The following is a 12,327-nucleotide window of genomic DNA, read 5'->3' as shown; positions in this document are numbered from 1 at the left end:
TTGGCCCCGATAAAACACATATGGCCAGAGGGGTGCGTGCCTCCTCATAACACCATAAAATTAGATGCCACATGCATTTATGAACACTAAGCCTATTAAAACACAGCACGCACAGCAACACGTAGTGATCACGCACCCCTCAGGCCGGACATCTGGACACATTACCTACTGGCCTTCATTATGTCCATTCAAAGGTCGAGGCCCACCTGCATATGTAATGACTCCAAACCAACTGGTCACATTCTTTACCCCAAATTGAATTTTATCATTTTATTGTACCCAAAGAATGTATAAAACACCACTCAAACCGATTGTACACTGAGACAGTCCTCAGAACCCTACCTGCCATAATGTTTAATTAATTAAACCGTTCCTACTTTGCCAAACACCTTTTTTCTTCTGTGCTTTTTAAGGTAAATTAACATTTGAGCAACACTCTGGTGAATATTTGTCATTGAGGTGTCTATTCAAAGATAAAAATACAATCTATTTTCATAAATTGATATTGGGTTTTATTGAGTTTTCGTTTTATTCAAATATTTTGGCACTTCTTCATGCTTTACACTTGTTCCTTTGATAAAGCCTGACTGCTCCACACTACGGCTACCCGGGACGGAGCTGAGGTTTTACAAACAAACCTGAGTGGCTGGCTACGGAACTGTGCCTTTATTACACTTTGAGGATGCACAACCACACCATAGAATAAAACCACTTTCCTTACGGATTTTATCCCACTCAGGGGCTTCATCAGGGCTCATTCATTACTGGTAGAAGACGAAGGCTTTCAGTCAGGTACAGACAAATCACACTCTACATTTCCTTCAGTTTTGTGCGGAAGTGTTTTCAGTGATGCAATTATCAGGCTTGTGCTATTTCAGAAGTTTTTATTTCCCATATAGTATTCACAAGCAGTGTGGACCAAAGTAGCTGCTGAAATCTGTTCACCTCTGTCACAAAAGCCAATGGGCCCCCCAACCTTAGGTAAGGTATTATGACTGCTAGTCACAGCAGCGTGAGATAATAGGGTGCATTTAATAAGACTGAGACTTTCCAGCTCTGAAAAGACACCAGGAATGATATACACAAAGAGCCTCATTTCTGCTTTTTTAGATTTTAAACCTGGACCCCTTTTTAGATTACATTACCACACCTGCTGCAAGGCATCTTTATTTGAAATGTCCCTATGGTACCTTACCCCTCTGGTGTTTACTAGCAAAGTGGAATCCTCAAACTTCATAAGCTCCACATGTCTGACTTGTCAGCAGGCAGAGGAAACCTTGGCTCATTTGATCTTTTTCCCTGTCTGTGCTCGCCCCTGGAAAGCTTGGATTATACCCTTTTGTAAACAGCTTTGCTGTGGGCAGCTTCAGGCTGCCATACTGCTCCTTTGTGCTGAGTCCCTGCAGATGGGTGTGTGGCAGTGTCTACATTTCTTCAATGGAGCTGGGCTGGATGTAAAACGGCGGCTATTGCTAATGGTTCTACTTTGGCCAATTTTCTTCTAGTCTTGTATTATTGTTGTATTATGATTCAATGTTTCTGCTCATGTTATAGGTCTTTCTAATACATATTTTTATCTACTTTGAGTCTTATGTTTAAAGATATTTATGATATATATATCACTTGAGGCCTTTGGAGGGCTCATTGTGCTAGTTTACGTTTTACTTGTACAAAGTCTATTTTACATTTTAACTGTGTGGTTTATTTATGGTCACTGAGCTCTTCTGTCGAGCCTTTTTATGTCATGTATGTGTATTGTGTTGGGTTTTTACGGTTTATGGTTGGAAATACCGAATAAAGTTACTTATGGTTATGAATCAATGTTCGTTTGCCTTATCTGTGCGTGTAATGAAAGGATGGGCGTTACTATGAACCCCTCATTCTGTTTTACAATAAAGCCTTGGATGGAGCTGTAGTTTACAGAACTTTATCTACTTTACAAAGAACTAAAGACTTGGGCCCAGATTTATGAAGAGTGACGCTGCACATAGTGAAGCGCCACTCTTCTTGCGCCCTTTAGCGCCCCACTAATGCCACCATGTGTGCGCCGTATTTAAAATACGGCGTACCATGGTAGTAGTCATGTGGACTAGCATAATAATTGTTGTTACTAGTCCGGCGCTTTGCAGGACTAGCGTCCACAATTTTGACACTAATCCTGCAATGCACCTAGAGGCCCTTTAAAAAATGCTGACAAAAATGGCGCAAAGGAATCTCAGAGATTCCTTTGCGCTATTTTTATGGCTCCCCATAGCAACAGAACGCCCCTCTTGCATACATTATGCCTGGTGCAGGCATACCGTGGCGCAATGGGTTACAAAGTAGCGCAATGCAAGACTTGCGCCACTTTGTGAATATGGCACTGCATTTCTGCCCTTCCAGTGCTACATTAGCATTAAACAAATGATGCTAATGTGGCGTTGGAATGACTCTAGGCCACCATAAATCTGGGCCTTGCTTTTTAAAGTTGTTTTTAAGGGCCAGAAGCAGGCCCTGTAAGCTGAAGTAGTCCCTGGCAGATGGATTGATGTTATAGCGATAGGAAACCCACCTCAACTCTCAATAATGCTCCAATCCTCCAGGTTAGAAGAAACCAGAAATGCTTGAACCCGGGCAGCTGTTGAAAGTGTGAAAGGTGACTTAATGAACAGCAAGGTAAAGACAGCAGTTGGCATTTAAGCGGATCCAATGTGAACAGGAAAGCACTGAGAAGAGTGTGAGTGGAGTTACTTTTGTTATATAGTTCCTGAAACGTTACCTTTGTTGTATACTTCCTGAAGAGTTACCTTTGTTATATACTTCCGGAAGAGTTACCTTTGTTACATAAACAGGAAAGCATTCTGAGGAAGTGTGTAAATGGAGTTTCTTGTGTTATATACTTCCTGAAGAGTTACCTCTGTTATATTCTTCCTGAAGAGTTACCTCTGTTATATTCTGAAGAGTTACTGAAATAACAGCAGCTCTCCTGATCCCTCTGTTTTCCCACAGTCTGTTCTTGTTTCAATAATATCTTGTCCATGTGCATCTTCCTAAAGCTCTATCTGTAGCATGTGGATGCTCCTTGAGCGCCCGTTCTTTACTGAGTTACTCTGTGAACGCTGGTAAATCACCTCTTTTTCAGAAGTTAAGAAGATGGGACGTGATCAACAGAACATTTAGTTAAATATTTATGTATGATTAAATATTCCTTGCTAAATTTCAGTAAGACAGTAAAGAAGAGATGCATTATACACCAATTTAAACATTATGATTTCATTTGCCATTATGTTTACACTTAGTAATTCTAAGTATCTTTACCTTCAACAGAGAACAAGCCTTGAATCCATGAAATGATTATGAATAATGAAGCAAATGCTGTAAATCTGAAACAAAACTTAAAAAGAGCTCCAGGATTCAAGAAAACATCAGGGCAATCGGAGACAGAGGAACCTGCACATGAACTGACAGATCCTGGACGAAGCAGTCATGAGCGTTTCAGTGGATGTAAGAGTCTGAGCTCTGCATCTCCATGCCACAAGACTAAGAAATGAACTCTGTAAAATTAAGACAACAGCAATAACAAACCACCTCCTGTATAAACTGGTGTCCAACACCAGCTTTGATCATGAGGTCATTATAATGTGGCTACCACAGTGCTTTGTTTTCTAAACCAATAGCAGACCATCATTCGGTGCTCTAAGTGTATTGTAAACTCTTTCTGGCCAAACAACAGCAACCAGAGAAAAGCACAATGTAGTGGAGCCAGACACTGAAGGGTAGAAGAGAGAGGACTTCTGCTGTCTAAAATACAATGGACTGTCCCAATTTGCACCGGCCAGAGGGAAGATTAATCTTTACCCCCAAGCTTGCAAAACCATAATCCAATCTAAAGGCACAATCTCCTACAAAGAACCTTATAGATATTATGAGTGTGGCAAGTACTTAATGGCTATTGCACCTTATGTTTAAATCAGAAATCAAACATGCAAAATACCACACACATACACAACGTTATGAATACCGCGAGTGCTTTATCAGCAATGTTGGCCCATCAGGAAACACAGTCTTGGGATGTAGACAAATATATACCCGTACCACAGGTACTAACCAAGAAAAACAAATCATGCACATTTATTGTGAGTTTTAGCTTCTCATCTCTATTAAAGCGCCATCAACGAACACACAGAGAAGAAAAAACATTCAAGTACAGTGAATGTGGGAAGAGCTTTAGTCAGTCATCAACACTAAAAAGACATCAGCAAACACACTCAGGGGAAAAGCCATTCAAATGTAGTGAATGTGTGAAGAGGTATAGTTCTTTATCATGCCTAAAACAGCATCAGCGAACTCACACAGGGGAAAAACCGTACCATTACAGTGAATGTGTGAAGAGGTATAGGCCCGTATTTATACTCCGTTTGCGCCGAATTAGCGTCGTTTTTTTCGACGCAAATTCGGCGCAAAACTAACGCCATATTTATACTTTGGCGTTAGACGCGTCTAGCGCCAAAGTATGGGCAAATAGTGTCATTTTTTTGCGTGAACGCCTTCCTTGCGTTAATGAGATGCAAGGAAGGCGTTCCCGTCTAAAAAAATGACGGCGACGCAAATGCGTCGTATTTATACTCCCGGGCAAAAGTCACGCCCGGGAGGTGGCGGGTCAAAAAACCCCGCATTTGCGCCACTATTTAACGCCTGGGTCAGGGTAGGCGTTAAGGGGCCTGTGGGCTCAAAATGAGCCCACAGGTGCCCTCCCCTGCCCCCAGGGACCCCCCCTGCGACCCCTGCCCACCCCAGGAGGACACCCAAGGATGGAGGGACCCACCCCAGGGACATTCAGGTAAGTTCAGGTAAGTATAATTTTTTATATTTTTTTATTTTTTTTGGGTGGCATAGGGGGGCCGTATTTGTGCCCCCCTACATGCCACTATGCCCAATGACCATGCCCAGGGGACACAAGTCCCCTGGGCATGGCCATTGGGCAAGGGGGCATGACTCCTGTCTTTACTAAGACAGGAGTCATGAAATGGCGTCTGGGCGTCGTAAAAAAATGGTGCAAATCGGGTTGAGGCGATTCTTTTGCCTCAACCTGACTTGCCCCATTTTAAGACGCCCTAACGTCATTTTTTCCCAACGCCGGCGCTGCCTGGTCTACGTGGTTTTTTTCCACGCACACCAGGCAGCGCCGGTCTGCTTGCGCCGGCTAACGCCATTCCATAAATACGGCGCCCGCATGGCGCTTCAGAATGGCGTTAGACGGCGCTAAATTTTTTGGCGCTAAACTGCGTTAGCGCAGTTTAGCGTCAAAAAGTATAAATATGGGCCATAGTTCTTTATCAGGCCTAAACCAGCATCAGCGAACACACACAGAGGAAAAACCATACCATTGCAATGAATGTGGAAATAGCTTTAGTGAATCTTCAACATTAAGGAAACATCAACGAACGCATACGGGGGAAAAACCATACTATTTCAGTGAGTGTGTGAAGAGCTTTTGTTTTTCATCAGACCTAAAACAAAATCAGTGAACACACACAGGGGAAAAACCATACCATTGCAGTGAGTGTGTGAAGAACTTCAGTCAGTTATCACACCTCCAAAGCCATCAATGAACACACACTGGGGAAAACCATACAACTGCAGTGAATGTGGAAGTACCTTTAGGGACTTTTCGACACTAAGGAATCATCACTGAACACACACAGGCGAAAAGCCATTTAAGTGCAATGAATGTGAAAAGAGCTTCAGTATTTTATCAAACCAAAAACAGCATCAGCAAACACACACACAGGAAAAACCATATAACTGCAGTGAATGTATGAAGAGCTTTAGTCATTTATCACACCCACAGCTACATCAGCAAACACACACAGGGGAAAAACCGTACCATTGCAATGAATGTGGAAGAAGCTTTAGCCGATTCTCAACCCTACAAAGACATCAGCGAACACACATGTGAGAAGGTAGCCTCTTTCTAGCCTTGTTACCCCCACTTTTGGCCTGTTTGTGAGTGTATGTCAGGGTGTTTGTCACTGTTTTCACTGTCTCACTGGGATCCTGATAGCCAGGCCTCAGTGCTCATAGTGAAAACACTATGTTTTCAGTATGTTTGTTATGTGTCACTGGGATCCTGCTGGTCAGGACCCCAGTGCTCATAGGTTTGTGGCCTATATGTATGTGTCACTGGGACCCTGTCACACAGGGCCCCAGTGCTCATAGGTGTGCATGTATATGTTCCCTGTGTGGTGCCTAACTGTCTCACTGAGGCTCTGCTAACCAGAACCTCAGTGGTTATGCTGTCTCATTACTTTCAAATTGTCACTAACAGGCTAGTGACCAATTTTACCAATTTACATTGGCTTACTGGAACACCCTTATAATTCCCTAGTACATGGTACTGAGGTACCCAGGGTATTGGGGTTCCAGGAGATCCCTATGGGCTGCAGCATTTCTTTTGCCCCCCATAGGGAGCTCTGACAATTCTTACACAGGCCTGCCACTGCAGCCTGAGTGAAATAACGTCCACGTTATTTCACAGCCATTTTACACTGCACTTAAGTAACTTATAAGTCACCTATATGTCTAACCTTTACCTGGTAAAGGTTAGGTGCAAAGTTACTTAGTGTGAGGGCACCCTGGCACTAGCCAAGGTGCCCCCACATTGTTCAGAACCAATTCACTGAACTTTGTGAGTGCGGGGACACCATTACACGCGTGCACTACATATAGGTCACTACCTATATGTAGCTTCACCATGGTAACTCCGAATATGGCCATGTAACATGTCTATGATCATGGAATTGCCCCCTCTATGCCATCCTGGCATTGTTGGTACAATTCCATGATCCCAGTGGTCTGTAGCACAGACCCTGGTACTGCCAGACTGCCCTTCCTGGGGTTTCACTGCAGCTGCTGCTGCTGCCAACCCCTCAGACAGGCAGCTGCCCTCCTGGGGTCCAGCCAGGCCTGGCCCAGGATGGCAGAACAAAGAACTTCCTCTGAGAGAGGGTGTGACACCCTCTCCCTTTGGAAAATGGTGTGAAGGCAGGGGAGGAGTAGCCTCCCCCAGCCTCTGGAAATGCTTTGTTGGGCACAGATGTGCCCAATTCTGCATAAGCCAGTCTACACCGGTTCATGGACCCCTTAGCCCCTGCTCTGGCTCGAAACTGGACAAAGGAAAGGGGAGTGACCACTCCCCTGACCTGCACCTCCCCTGGGAGGTGTCCAGAGCTCCTCCAGTGTGCTCCAGACCTCTGCCATCTTGGAAACAGAGGTGCTGCTCGCACACTGGACTGCTCTGAGTGGCCAGTGCCACCAGGTGACGTCAGAGACTCCTGCTGATAGGCTCCTTCAGGTGTTAGTAGCCTTTCCTCTCTCCTAGGTAGCCAAACCCTCTTTTCTGGCTATTTAGGGTCTCTGTCTCTGGGGAAACTTTAGATAACGAATGCATGAGCTCAGCCGAGTTCCTCTGCATCTCCCTCTTCACCTTCTGATAAGGAATCGACCGCTGACCGCGCTGGAAGCCTGCAAACCTGCAACATAGTAGCAAAGACGACTACTGCAACTCTGTAACGCTGATCCTGCCGCCTTCTCGACTGTTTTCCTGCTTGTGCATGCTGTGGGGGTAGTCTGCCTCCTCTCTGCACCAGAAGCTCCGAAGAAATCTCCCGTGGGTCGACGGAATCTTCCCCCTGCAACCGCAGGCACCAAAAAGCTGCATCTCCGGTCCCTTGGGTCTCCTCTCAGCACGACGAGCGAGGTCCCTCGAATCCAGCGACACCGTCCAAGTGACCCCCACAGTCCAGTGACTCCTCAGCCCGAGTTTGGTGGAAGTAAGTCCTTGCCTCACCTCGCTGGGCTGCATTGCTGGGAACCGCGACTTTGCAAGCTTCTCCGGCCCCTGTGCACTTCCGGCGGAAATCCTGTGTGCACAGCCAAGCCTGGGTCCACGGCACTCTAACCTGCATTGCACGACTTTCTAAGTTGGTCTCCGGCGACGTGGGACTCCTTTGTGCAACTTCGGCGAGCACCGTTTCACGCATCCTCGTAGTGCCTGTTTCTGGCACTTCTCCGGGTGCTACCTGCTTCAGTGAGGGCTCTTTGTCTTGCTCGACGTCCCCTCTCTCTGCAGGTCCAATTTGCGACCTCCTGGTCCCTCCTGGGCCCCAGCAGCGTCCAAAAACACCAAACGCACGATTTGCGTGTAGCAAGGCTTGTTGGCGTCCATCCGGCGGGAAAACACTTCTGCACGACTCTCCAAGGCGTGGGGGATCCATCCTCCAAAGGGGAAGTCTCTAGCCCTTGTCGTTCCTGCAGTATTCACAGTTCTTCAGCCTAGTAAGAGCTTCTTTGCACCAACCGCTGGCATTTCTTGGGCATCTGCCCATCTCCGAGCTGCTTGTGACTTTTGGACTTGGTCCCCTTGTTCCACAGGTACCTTCAGACAGGAATCCATCGTTGTTGCATTGCTGATTTGTGTTTTCCTTGCATTCTCCCTCTAACACGACTATTTTGTCCTTAGGGGAACTTTGGTGCACTTTGCACTCACTTTTCAGGGTCTTGGGGAGGGTTATTTTTCTAACTCTCACTATTTTCTAATAGTCCCAGCGACCCTCTACAAGGTCACATAGGTTTGGGGTCCATTCGTGGTTCGCATTCCACTTCTGGAGTATATGGTTTGTGTTGCCCCTATTCCTATGTTTCCCCATTGCATCCTATTGTAACTATACATTGTTTGCACTGTTTTCTAAGACTATACTGCATATTTTTGCTATTGTGTATATATATCTTGTGTATATTTCCTATCCTCTCACTGAGGGTGCACTCTAAGATACTTTGGCATATTGTCATAAAAATAAAGTACCTTTATTTTTAGTATAACTGTGTATTGTGTTTTCTTGTGATATTGTGCATATGACACTAAGTGGTACTGTAGTAGCTTCACACGTCTCCTAGTTCAGCCTGAGCTGCTTTGCTAAGCTACCATTATCTATCAGCCTAAGCTGCTAGACACCCTATACACTAATAAGGGATAACTGGGCCTGGTGCAAGGTGCAAGTACCCCTTGGTACTCACTACAAGCCAGTCCAGCCTCCTACATTGGTTGTGCAGTGGTGGGATAAGTGCTTTGAGACTACTTACCACTCTTGTCATTGTACTTTTCATAAGAGAAAAATATACAAAACAAGGTCAGTGTATATACACATAGCCAAAAAGTTTTGCATTTCCTCTTTTCACTCTTTTCTAAGTGCTGAAAAGTACTTCTAAACTTTCAAAAAGTTCTTAAAAGTTTAAAAAGTTTTTTCTGTCTTTCCAAAAAGTTCTGAAAACTTTTTTTCTCTTTGTCTATCACTTTAACTCTCTCAAAAAAAATGTCTGGCACAGGAAAAAATGTTGAACTGTCCAAACTTGCATATGATCACCTTAGCTGGAAAGGAGCAAGGAGTCTCTGCATAGAGAGAGGTTTGAGTGTAGGGAAGAATCCTTCTTTAGAACTGTTAATTAATATGCTTAGAGTACAGGATAAGGCCATAAGTGCCCAATCTGTAGAAAAAGTAGCTAATGGTTCTCAATCTGATCCAGGGACTCCCCCAGGAAAAGGTTCAGGAAAGAAACTTCTCAGCCTGCCCATTACTAGACAGTCTAGCATAGTTGGTACAGAGGTTGAATCACACCATACTAATGGTGTGCTCTCACATTATACTGGTAGCCAAGCTGTTAGGGTGCCCTCTGTAAGGGACAGGTCTCCTTCTGTTCATTCCCATCATACCTCTGTATCTAGAAATGTCCCTCCCACCCACCCTGATGACAGATTGTTAGAAAGGGAGCTCAATAGATTGAGAGTGGAGCAAACCAGACTGAAGCTCAAGAAGCAACAGCTGGATTTGGATAGACAGTCTTTAGAAATAGAGAGGGAAAGACAGAAGTTGGGTTTAGATACCCATGGTGGCAGCAGCAGTATTCCCCATAGTCATCCTGCAAAAGAGCATGATTCCAGGAATCTGCACAAGATAGTTCCCCCTTATAAGGAGGGGGATGACATTAACAAGTGGTTTGCTGCACTTGAGAGGGCCTGTGCTGTACAGGATGTCCCTCAAAAGCAGTGGGCTGCTATCCTATGGCTATCATTTAGTGGAAAGGGTAGGGATAGACTCCTTACTGTGAAAGAAAATGATCCCAATAATTTTACAGTTCTTAAGAATGCACTCCTGGATGGTTATGGCTTAACCACTGAACAATACAGGATAAAGTTCAGAGAGACCAAAAAGGAGTCTTCACAAGACTGGGTTGATTTCATTGACCATTCAGTGAAGGCCTTGGAGGGGTGGTTACATGGCAGTAAAGTTACTGATTATGATAGCCTGTATAACACAATCCTGAGAGAGCATATACTTAATAATTGTGTGTCTGATTTGTTGCACCAGTACCTGGTAGACTCTGATCTGACCTCTCCCCAAGAATTGGGAAAGAAGGCAGACAAATGGGTCAGAACAAGGGTGAACAGAAAAGTTCATACAGGGGGTGACAAAGATGGCAATAAGAAGAAAGATGGTGAAAAATCTCAAGATAAGCATGGGGATAAGGGTAAAACCAAAGATCCCACTTCAAATCTTAAACACTCTTCAGAGGGTGGGGATAAAACAAATTCTTCCTCTTCTTCCCAACCTGCACACATTAAAAAGCCCTGGTGCTTTGTGTGTAAAAACAGAGGCCATAGGCCAGGGGATAAGTCCTGTCCAGGTAAACCCCCTGAGCCTACCACCACTAATACATCAAGCTCTAGTGCCCCTAGCAGTAGTGGTACTAGTGGTGGGACTGCTGGCAACAGTCAAGCAAAGGGTGTAGTTGGGTTCACTTATGGGTCCATAGTGGAAACTGATGTAATCAGTCCCAAGACAGTTTCTGTCACACCTAGTGGCATTGGCCTTGCCACACTGGCTGCTTGTCCCCTTACAATGGATAAGTACAGGCAGACAGTTTTAATAAATGGTGTTGAGGCCTTGGCCTACAGGGACACAGGTGCCAGTTTCACTTTGGTGACTGAAAACCTAGTGCACCCTGATCAACACATCATTGGACAACAGTATAAGATTATTGATGTCCATAACTCCACTAAGTTTCTTCCCTTAGCTATAATTCAGTTTAGTTGGGGTGGAGTTACTGGCCCTAAGCAGGTGGTGGTATCACCTAGCTTACCTGTAGACTGTCTCTTAGGTAATGACCTAGAGGCCTCAGGCTGGGCTGATGTAGAGTTGTATGCCCATGCAGCCATGCTGGGCATCCCTGAGGAATTGTTCCCTCTCATTTCAAGTGAAATGAAAAAGCAAAGGAGAGAAGGCCTGAAAACTCAGGATCCCTCTCCATCAACAGGTAAAAAGGGTATCACAGTATCCCCTAACCACCCTACCATTCAGGATACTATTCCTGTGGTGGGAGAAACCTCTCCTGGGGTGGCACCTGTTCCAAGGGAATCATCAGCTAGCAAAGCTGGACTCCCTGAGGTGGAAGTACCTCTCTGTGGGATAACTAACATTGGTGAGAAAAACAGCACCATTTTAGTTAACATGGAGTATCCCTCCAACCCTTCCAGAGAAACTTTAGTGCAGAAACCCTGCACTACCTCACAACACTTAGGACAGCATCCCTGCCCTAGTGTGGAGCTCATAGGACAGCATCCCTGCCTTGCTCCAACTCAAGAGAAACAGCATCCCTGTTCTCTCTTCCAGCCATATGGACAAAGTTTTTGCCCAGCTATGGCTTTTCTGAGACAGCATCCCTGTCTGGCATTTCCATCACTACAAATAGGTTCAGTGGACAATTCCCACTGCTCTAAACTAAAACTTACTGATAGAAACTCTGAAAATACATCTTCACATTGTTGCTTAGCTAAAAAACTTCAAACAGGGTGGTTTACATCCCCACAGGGAAGTAACCATATAGTGGATGATAAAGGGAGTAACCAGTCTATTGCAGAGCTACTCTCTACTTATCACCACTTAGACAATAAAGTCTCAACTGGCCAAGGTTAGCCTTATTGTCCTTCGTTTGGGGGGGGGTTGTGTGAGAAGGTAGCCTCTTTCTAGCCTTGTTACCCCCACTTTTGGCCTGTTTGTGAGTGTATGTCAGGGTGTTTGTCACTGTTTTCACTGTCTCACTGGGATCCTGATAGCCAGGCCTCAGTGCTCATAGTGAAAACACTATGTTTTCAGTATGTTTGTTATGTGTCACTGGGATCCTGCTGGTCAGGACCCCAGTGCTCATAGGTTTGTGGCCTATATGTATGTGTCACTGGGACCCTGTCACACAGGGCCCCAGTGCTCATAGGTGTGCATGTATATGTTCCCTGTG

The 12,327-nt window shown here is 45.1% G+C and overlaps 1 pseudogene; it reads left to right on the top strand.

Annotated features, from left to right (window-relative positions):
- The first annotated feature begins 5,297 nt into the window (after positions 1-5,297).
- On the top strand, positions 5,298-5,961 carry LOC138288402 (zinc finger protein 436-like; annotated as a pseudogene).
- The last annotated feature ends 6,366 nt before the right edge of the window (positions 5,962-12,327 follow it).

This window comes from Pleurodeles waltl, chromosome 4_1, assembly GCF_031143425.1.
Source record: "Pleurodeles waltl isolate 20211129_DDA chromosome 4_1, aPleWal1.hap1.20221129, whole genome shotgun sequence".
NCBI classification, from domain to species: Eukaryota; Metazoa; Chordata; class Amphibia; order Caudata; family Salamandridae; genus Pleurodeles; species Pleurodeles waltl.
Note: the sequence above shows the minus strand (reverse complement) of the source record. Positions and strands in the feature narration are given on the sequence as shown.